This window comes from Oscarella lobularis, chromosome 5, assembly GCF_947507565.1.
Source record: "Oscarella lobularis chromosome 5, ooOscLobu1.1, whole genome shotgun sequence".
NCBI lineage: Eukaryota > Metazoa > Porifera > Homoscleromorpha > Homosclerophorida > Oscarellidae > Oscarella > Oscarella lobularis.
The window spans coordinates 2,003,987-2,013,096 of record NC_089179.1 but is presented as its reverse complement, the minus strand read 5'-3'; the positions used below and the strand labels follow the sequence as shown (position 1 = coordinate 2,013,096).

General features: G+C 45.2%; 1 non-coding gene across 1 annotated transcript; it reads right to left on the bottom strand.

The window, feature by feature from the left end:
• Positions 1-2,529: 2,529 nt before the first annotated feature.
• On the bottom strand, positions 2,530-2,601 carry Trnav-uac (transfer RNA valine (anticodon UAC)). Its single transcript has one exon. It is a non-coding gene; the product is annotated as a tRNA-Val (tRNA).
• Between the last annotated feature and the right edge of the window lie 6,509 nt (positions 2,602-9,110).

The following is a 9,110-nucleotide window of genomic DNA, read 5'->3' as shown; positions in this document are numbered from 1 at the left end:
GCAGCACAGGTAGGCACTAGAAGGGCGTTTTGTTCGTAGTTATCATAGTCTCTGAACAGAAAATGTCGGCGACATTCATTGCTATCCATGTACAACGTCATTTGACGATGTATAGGCGTTCTTTGTTTACTGCGCTTGAATAGAATTGCTTTTGCTTGTTGGCCCTTGCGTCCAGCCCTACCAGTTTCCTGAATGTAAAATTTGGCGCTTTCTGGAGAACCATAGTGAATGATGTTTTCCACCGATGAGCAGTCAATGCCCATTCCAAAGGCCACCGTAGCTACTACCAATTTTAATGGCATCGACTGATCAGCGAAATGTCTAACAATTGCTTCTTTGTGATCTGTTTCCAGCAGCTTATGAAAAACTTCTACGCGTCGGTACTTGTACATGTCGGGCGCATCGCTAGGAAATAGGAACGACTTGCCCAGTTCTTCCTTGAAAATGTATATATGTCCATGCAATCACTAATTGTCGGGCAAAAAATTATGACAGAGCCGTTCAGAGTGGACGATGCAATACTCTTCAGAAGCCAACCGAATGCGTCGTTAAACGAGATGAAATCTCGTACGGCATAATAAATATTTGGTCTGCTAGGACACACGGATATCACAGTTGGATTACGCAAACCAAGGCATCGGATGATGTCTAGCCTCTCCTGCTTCGTTGCGGTAGCTGTCAGTGCCATGATTCTAACCTTTGATGGAATTAGGCTTCGAATTTCGCCTAAATGGCTGAACTCTACGCGAAAATCTCGACCGCTACAATGGAAAACCAAATTAGCATTTATTAGAATAATATTTCTGTTCATTTCACCAATCGATGATACAGTGGGGTTCATCTATGGCTACTGCTACTAAATTTTCGGCGAAAACATCAGATGAGAGCATCCTTCTCCACTTCCATTTCCGGAAAAGAAGTTCTGGACTGATGAATACCACTTGAACGTCACCCTCTCGGACGCGCTTCTTCGTTGTATTTGATGCATCTTTGTCGACGCATTCGGCTCGAAGACCAAGTCGGCGTAGACAATTCGATTGATCTCGCATCAACGACGAAAGCGGACATACGACTAAGACTATGCTCGTCTCCGTCACGCCCCGAAGGAAATCAAACGTCGACGGAAGGGCAGTGAAGCAGAGCGACTTCCCAAAACCAGTAGGGAGAGAAACAAAAAACGTCCTTCTCCTCGACGAGGCTACGGATCGCGTGCCGTTGCTCGGGATAGTCGCTGTCGATGGTGAGCTTCGCAGCTGCGAAGTCGATCGCCCTGTCTATCGCTTCTTTCGAAACCGGTCCTAACACTCCTTTCTTACAGTGCCAATAAGCATAAACTTCCAAAACGACCCCCGTGCGCTAAAATGCGCGAAATTTCAAATTTCAAAATATTTTTTGCTCCTTACTTCAATTTTCGAATAAAATACACATTGACCTCCTTCTTAAGCCAAAAAACGCAACTAAATTCTTTCATGAACCTTCAGAAATCAGAGCTCCTTGCTTCATCGGGTACCTTATAAAAATATCTAAAAATTGATAATAGCGATTTTCGATTAGATCTACCGTTTTCGCTAAAGATCGAAATTCGTGAAATTAGGTGGTCTGGATTTCTTCGATTTTCTCGCTTCACCGATCGATCCCAACCGCAGTTATTTCGACAAACCTAGAGAAAAAGAGTTTGTCTAACTTTTGATAATAGCGATTTGCTGAATTCGGCTTCGTTTTTGAGAACGAAGTGGTGAAACTTTACGATTTTTTTCATCTAACGCGCGCATCACTTCCAGAATGGAATCTTTCTCGTTTTCGGCGATAGTGAAAGGTGTTCGCTTCTACGATGGCTACGACAGCATCGCAGAGGGTCGAAGAGTCGTCTGTCAATGGGACAGTGGAAATCGCCACGACGCGAACGCCGTCAGCGTCTATTCGTTGCTCCAAGGGCGAAAGGTCATGGCAGGACACCTCGAACGCGACGTCGCTGCTTTCGTTGGGCCTCTCCCCAGGCAAAATCGCGTGATAGTCAATGTTTATCAACTTAAGTTTGCCAAATCTTATTCTCGCGAACCCATTATACAAAAGGTACGTGTTTACACACTGCTTGTAAGTTAACGAATTTCAGGCTCTCTTTCACTTCAGATCCATTTACCTCTAGGGCTTTAGGATATTTACTCTCTTTCAACTTTCCTTCACAGTACTTGTTCACTATCGGATTGTTCCAATATTTAGTCTTAGATGTGTGATTCACCTATCTTCAAATAGTTCTACTATAAAGACTTTAGGATAGATCTACGGGACTCATACCCTCTTTGGATTTTGATCTATCTAAAAATCCGCTTTCGCTCGCCGCTACTTACGGAATCTCGCTTGATTTCTTTTCCTCCTGGTACTAAGATGTTTCAGTTCCCAGGGTTACTTTTTATTGGTTTCCCGTGTGGATATTCGACATTCACAATTTCTTATAGTCGACATTTCGTTTTTTACGTCCATTTGGAACAACCTAGTCATCCATTCGTTACTCGTTAATACTAACTTTTATAGGTGTTGAAAGGATCGAACTTCCGACCATTGTGGTGTAAACACAACACTCTACCACTGAGTTAAACACCTAATTTCTTGCACAGGCCCTATTAGGGGGCCCAACGTATAACTAGTCTGTAAGCTCATTAGCTTGAGACTCTACTCAATGTATATACTTATCTAAAGAAACTGCTTCTACAACTATAGACATAAAAGAATGATTTGCCCCACATATTTCTGAACATTGACCATAAAATATTTCCGGCCTTTTTACAAAAAAACTTGTTTGATTTAAACGCCCTGGTACCGCGTCTATTTTAACACCTAAAGACGGTACTGCAAATGAATGTATTACGTCCGCCCCAGTCACTAGCACTCTTACTTGTGTTTGTATTGGCACGACTAGTCTATTATCCACCTCTAATAATCTTAAATTCCCACTTTCTAAATCTGATGTAGGAACCATATATGAGTCAAACTCTAAAGTGTCTGTTGGATAGTCTGAGTATTCGTAAGATCAGTACCATTGATGCCCTATTGCTTTAATAGTTAAGGCTGGGTCTACTACTTCGTCCATTAAATATAAGAGTAATTTATTCTTCAGTGACAAAGCAATCTAGTCCGTTTTTTAAACGAACGAGAACGTTGACTGGAACAGGCTCAGACACGGGCGTTCCTTACAGTGCTGCAGTGGCATTACATCATGCGCATTCCCAGTCGCCTCTCACAAGCGTCGCTAAAAATGCAGTCCTACCCCGAAAATCATCGCGTATAACGTCTGTTTTTGCCTCAAAGTGACTCCTAGTGTCTTAGGAAGGCGTACGTTTGGTAAAATCGCCGCTTTACCTCTCCAACAACGAATTGGAGTCGCTTTTCCGGTCATCTTTGACGAAACGTTGCGCCTTACCTGCAGTTTTCTTGGCCATGCAACAAATTTTGTGAGGAAGAGGCAAGCTTGTAGTCTCTACTGGTGTAGGCGGAATTGCCGCGCACTTTTCTTTCAGGGAGTTACATATATGTATGGCCTCTTCTTTGACGTCAGTTTGTGGCTTTAAAAAGGCGGGTTTTTGGTGTCCACACCCACCCTCCACCACAGATATACCCACCACCCACCACCCACCGCAGAAATATATCTTTGCTTGCACACGTAAAATTAGCCGCCGCCTCTCCGCCACCTCTCCGCCACCACGACTTGCTGTCTGACGAAACTTAGAAGTTTAGTAGTGACTTTTGAACGACGTCGGGCGTCGGGCGAATGGTGGACGTACTCCGACGTAGTGTTACTTCACTACCAGTTTGAGTTTTTCCAAAAGATCTCTATTTGACAGTATTTAGTGGTGGTATAGTTAACTCATTTACCGATTCAGGACTTACCTTATTGAAGCAAACTTCTGTCGGAGATTGTTAAAAGCAGCGTGGATTGATTCTGCGCCCTGTTCCCCGTGAAAGTATAGTCCGACCTTCCACTTTTTCATCCAAGGCAGAACGTGATTCTCCAGAAAGTGCATTTTCAGCATCACAGACTAGGAGAATTTTGGCGATAAAATTCCATAAAGGCTTCAACGGATAAATCTATAAACCTCACTGCCCAATTTCTTTGCCTACAGAAACGCGTTTCTTTCCAAGCTCTTCAATTTCGTAATCAGTAACCGTTCGGCAAAGGCTGTAAATCGCATGGCAACGACGAATAAGGGTGAACGCGGACTTGAACTTTGACGTCAGAGCTTCTGCTTCAGATGCGATTTCCCTGTCCGCAAAGCAGAGCTGACTGACAGAATTGCATATGATGTCGATGTTTCTTTCCTGTTAAAAACAGGTACTAGTACAGTCAAACCTCTTTATCCGGACTCCCTGAAAAGCGGACACCGCTGTTAAACCGGACAGTCTGCTTGGTCCCAAAGTTTTTTGACCATTTTTCTTCTTAGTTCTCTCTCTTATAGCGGACACTCTATATTGCGGAAGCGGACGCTAAGTTTATACTCCACATACTTAATAAGTGCAAAATTTCTCTCTTTATACGGAAAAGTCTACTTGCTCTACTCTACTTAGACATAGTTATTTGAAGCCTCTTCTCATTCTATTCGTTTGTTGTCGACCTTTCTAGAAGTTCTAAGATAAAATCTAAATATTGCGACGGTCCGAACAGTTTGTATATTGCAGGAGCTTCAACTCCAAGTCCGCCTCCTCGATTTATCCGTTTGCCGGTAATTTCAGCTAACGCTTTGTTGCAGTCTCGTTTGAGAAAGTGAGAAAACAGCGATGCCAGCTTCTTCGGCAGGTGTCCAACTGTCAAAGAGTCATGGTTTTTGACAGAAACTGCAAACGCGTCATGAGCGTTCTCTGGTTCCCTTTGCAGAGTTAGGATTTGGCCAGCGCGAGGTTGCCACAAGTGTTTGTACGCATGTACGCCTCTGACGAAGAACGAGATTTCAACGCAACGAGTTTTGGCTTGAGCGGAAGCTACCGGTTGGCTTGTCATACCCATTTCGGAGGAGGTTTAGGTGAAAAACGATTTTGATAGAGCACGCTAAATCCGTAGGCACGTGGAAGTCGCACGCACATCTTTGCTGACGATCGCTTTTACTCGCCTCTCAGTTTGGAACCATGGCGTCTTCGGAAAAGGTCAAACGAAACGGTCTCACTCTTGAAACAAAGCACAAAGTTGTGAAGTTTGCGGAGAGAAACCCAAAACTTGGCTTGAGAAAACTTGCCGAGCAATTCAAGTGCGGCAAAACGCAGATAAGCTTTATCCTTCAGATCAAAGCTGACATCGTGAAGCTTTACGAAGAGAACGTTCTAAATAAGGCGTGTCACACGAGAAAACGGATTCGGGAATCTCGATTTGCCGACGTGAACAAAGCGTTGTACGAGTGGTTTTGTCTTGCAGTGTCGAAAAGGCTTTTTCCTGACGGTCCAATATTGCGTGAAAAAAGCAAAAGAAATTGCAGAAGCAATGGGTGTTCCAAACTTTAAAGCTAGTAACGGTTGGTTTGAAAAGTGGAAGACAAGGCATAACATAAAGAAAGTAACTGTGAGCGGAGAATCTGGCGATGTCAGTGGAGCAACGGTGGAGTCGTGAAAGGAACGCCTCCCTAACATTTTGGAAGGATATTCACCAGAGAATGTGTGGAATATTGATGAATCCGGCGTGTTTTGGCGAACTTTGCCGGTGAAGGGCTTTCCCCGGAAGGCCAAGGAAGCGAAAGGAGGAAAGCAAGCTAAAGAACAACTGACGGTTGCGTTCATTGTCAACGCTTCTGGAGGAAGTGAGTCGAAGCCCATTGTTATTTGGAAATACGGAAATCCTCGTTGCTTTAAACGTCTTGACAAGAGCTCTCTTGACGTCAATTATTTTAGCCAAAAGAAAGCTTGTATGACTGGAAAAATTCTCAACAGCGTGTTTCTGATATCAATGCAAAATTGCGAGCTTTGAATCGTTTCGTTCTTCTTCTGATGGATAATGCTGGATGTCATTCTGCTGATTTCGCGGACAAATTTTCCAACATCAAAGTGGTTTTTCTGCCCGCAAACACCACGTCAGTTTTGCAACCTCTAGATCTTGGAATAATTAAAAACTTTAAGGATCATTGTCGCAGCCTACTTTTAAAGTATGTCATTGCTAAGATTGACGAGGCAACGTGCGCATCGGAAAAAGCGAAATCACTCACAATTCTATACGCTATTCGGTGGGTTGCTGGCAGCATGGAAACGTGTATATCCAGAAACGATCAAGAAGTGCTTTCGGAAGGCTGGCGTAACGAACGTCAACTTTGAAATAGTTTCTGCTGATAATTATGACGAAGATCCTTTCGCCGATTTGGAAGAAGACCAAAGCGCTGGTGAACTGAACTTTCTGATTCGCCAACTGACAGATGAAGAGAATGTGCCTGACGTGGCGGAAATCGAAAAGGACCTCCCAATTTGTGAAGAATTCTCAGATGTAACGTGGGAAGAAGAGTTTTTTGCGAGGCTGCAATTGGAGGATGAAATAGCTGACATCACCGAAGACGATGATGGCTTGGGCGAAGTAGTGAGAGAACCAAAACTTAAGCGTTTCAAAGATGCTGTGGATTGCTTAGAAGAAGTTCAATTGTTTTTGGAAGGAAAGGGTTGTTGTGAAGAAGCTCGAGCAGCAAGCGGTCTTCTAAATCGGGTCGTTGAAATTCACTATCAGAGTAAAAGCAAAATACAAACTGAAATAATTGATTTTTTGCATAGAATTATCTCTGCAAAAGCTCTATTTGCCGCTCTTCATTTCAATTCCTAAAACTAATGATGTTATTAAAACCTCTGAAATCAGGACACCTTTATTATACGGACACCTTTGTTAGGACCCGCGAGTGTCCGGATAAAGAGGTTTGACTGTAATGTTATGTACTGTAGTATGTAAGTTCTAATGAAAACTTCGATTTCGAGGAATAGCCTTGTGTCTGGCGCGCGGCAGCGCACAACCCCCTCCCCCCCCCCCCTCTGAGGCTGGATCCTCGAGCCTAGCCGATGCATGAATAGCGTTTGAATAGCGTTCGACGTCAACTTTCTTGATCCGTCCGAACTAGTTGCTGTCAACCCTAGCCTAGATACGCTTATTATTCGATTTTCGATAGCTATTTCGGAGTACGTCCTCGCCTCGCAAAGATACGCTCCACTGTCCTTCGGAATCCAATTTCGTCTCTTGACCGTAGCCGCCCAAATCCGTCATCTTTCCGGATCGCGGGAGAATCTGAACATCGCAAAGCCTTTTTCGGTCCTGTTACAGCATCCGAAGGCAGCGCAACACGGCATAGCGCTTAGACACACCATAGATAAAAGAGAGAGGGATTGGCGACGTTGACGATAGTTGACGTTTCTGGAACAATGTAGAAGAGGCCGACGCTACCCTTATGTCGCGGGTTGTTCCCCGATCTTTGTCCTCGTTCCCCTCCTACAACGTTGCTGTACAGCATAAAGCTAGAGCATGAGTCGGCAGCACTGACGGTCTACGTTGGCCGGAAAAAAGTAGAAGCCGCCTCCTGCAGTGCACTCTCGTCTGTTCCGAGGCATGGCACTGACGATATTATGGACGCTATGGAAAGGCTACACGTGAGCACAGGTGAACGGCATTGCAGTTAATCACCATAGCCCATAACGAGTTTTGTTTGTGTGTCAAGAGCAACAATGACCAACAATTTCTCGCCTTGCCTGGAGCAAAATCGGGAAGTTTTCTGGCAAGAATGGAGCTAGCCAGGTTGCAATAGTCGATGACTCCATCCCCCTACACGGAAGCGGGTCTCTATATCCGAAGCACTGTCTGCGCCTTGCTGCTGCAGACGCCCGGGAAATGCGCTGCTTGCAGGGAGTGCATGCGGCGTCAATGCAATCGGCTCCAGGCGGCAGTTGCGGCAGTGCGGTCCATATACGCTCCAAATCGCTGTTTGACCATGCCCTAGAGAAGGAAGCTATAGTCCCTTGCGGCGGCTAAGAAAAGAACATCCGCCGCGCGTCTGGCTGCCGCATCCAGGATAGCGCGTCTCGAAAATAAGTGGCGCAGTTTGATGTCCAGCCTTTTCCGAGCGAGTCCTGTGCAACGAGAAACTCGAAGGCGAGAAATCGATCGCGCGAAGATCGGGCTACCTCTTGGAATTGCATGAGTTCACAGACGAGCGCTTCTACTGCTTTGTTGGTCGGCGGATCGGCTTGGACGTGTTGCGGGGAGGCGATTGGGATGTCTACGTTCCACGTCTGGCGACTCCTAGTGCTTCAAATTGGGTCCTCCGTCTTTTTCTCTGACCGCCATCTTTGACAAAGAAATTCCCCGGCTAAAGTGCGGACGCGCGTGACGTGACGTCACACCCAAGCCGAAACCAGAGGCCTATAATACGGAGACGTTTCAACGAAAAAATCACCGCTTAGTTATTGAGGAGTCCTTTGTGATTGCATTTGCCAAACGAAACTCACAATTGAAAAATTCGTACTGCCGTAACCGTCGGCAGTGGATGCAGCACCGCAGTAGTCTGTCAAGGCGGATTCATTAATTACAAGTGTACGTTTCATCATTTTCGCGCTTGGGAATAGCCCGTATGTTTTTATTGCGGGGGCGCATTTTCCCACGCGAAAACGGAGGTCTTTAGCGTCAAATAACGTGCGAAAAAGGGGTTGTATGCAGCGGGTCGCGTCACGTGCTCTGCAGCGCAGCATCCCGTATTTTCCTTTCAAACTGAGGCCTCCAGGAGATCGAATCGGCATCGTACGACTACGAACAGACTCTCGTACGTCCGGACGACACCAAAAACGACACGGTGACGCGAGGCGTCGTCTCGGTTTGCGTTTTTACGTTTTTAGATGTGCGGAAAGTAGACGGTCGAACCATAGATGGTCGAACACCTCCAGCTTCCTGCTGCTTGTGCTGTGGACGTCACGTGCAAATTTTGCTGCTCCAATCGGAGTCGCGAATAAGCATCTACATTTTGATTTTGTCTCAATATTTATTATTTAATTTGTTATTTGAAAAGTAATGATATTATTATAAATTATTATTATTATTGAACCGATTTCCATAGCGCCGCGTCTGATGTCAGCGATGACGAAACCCAATCGTTCCCTCCAACGCGCGCTAAACGACG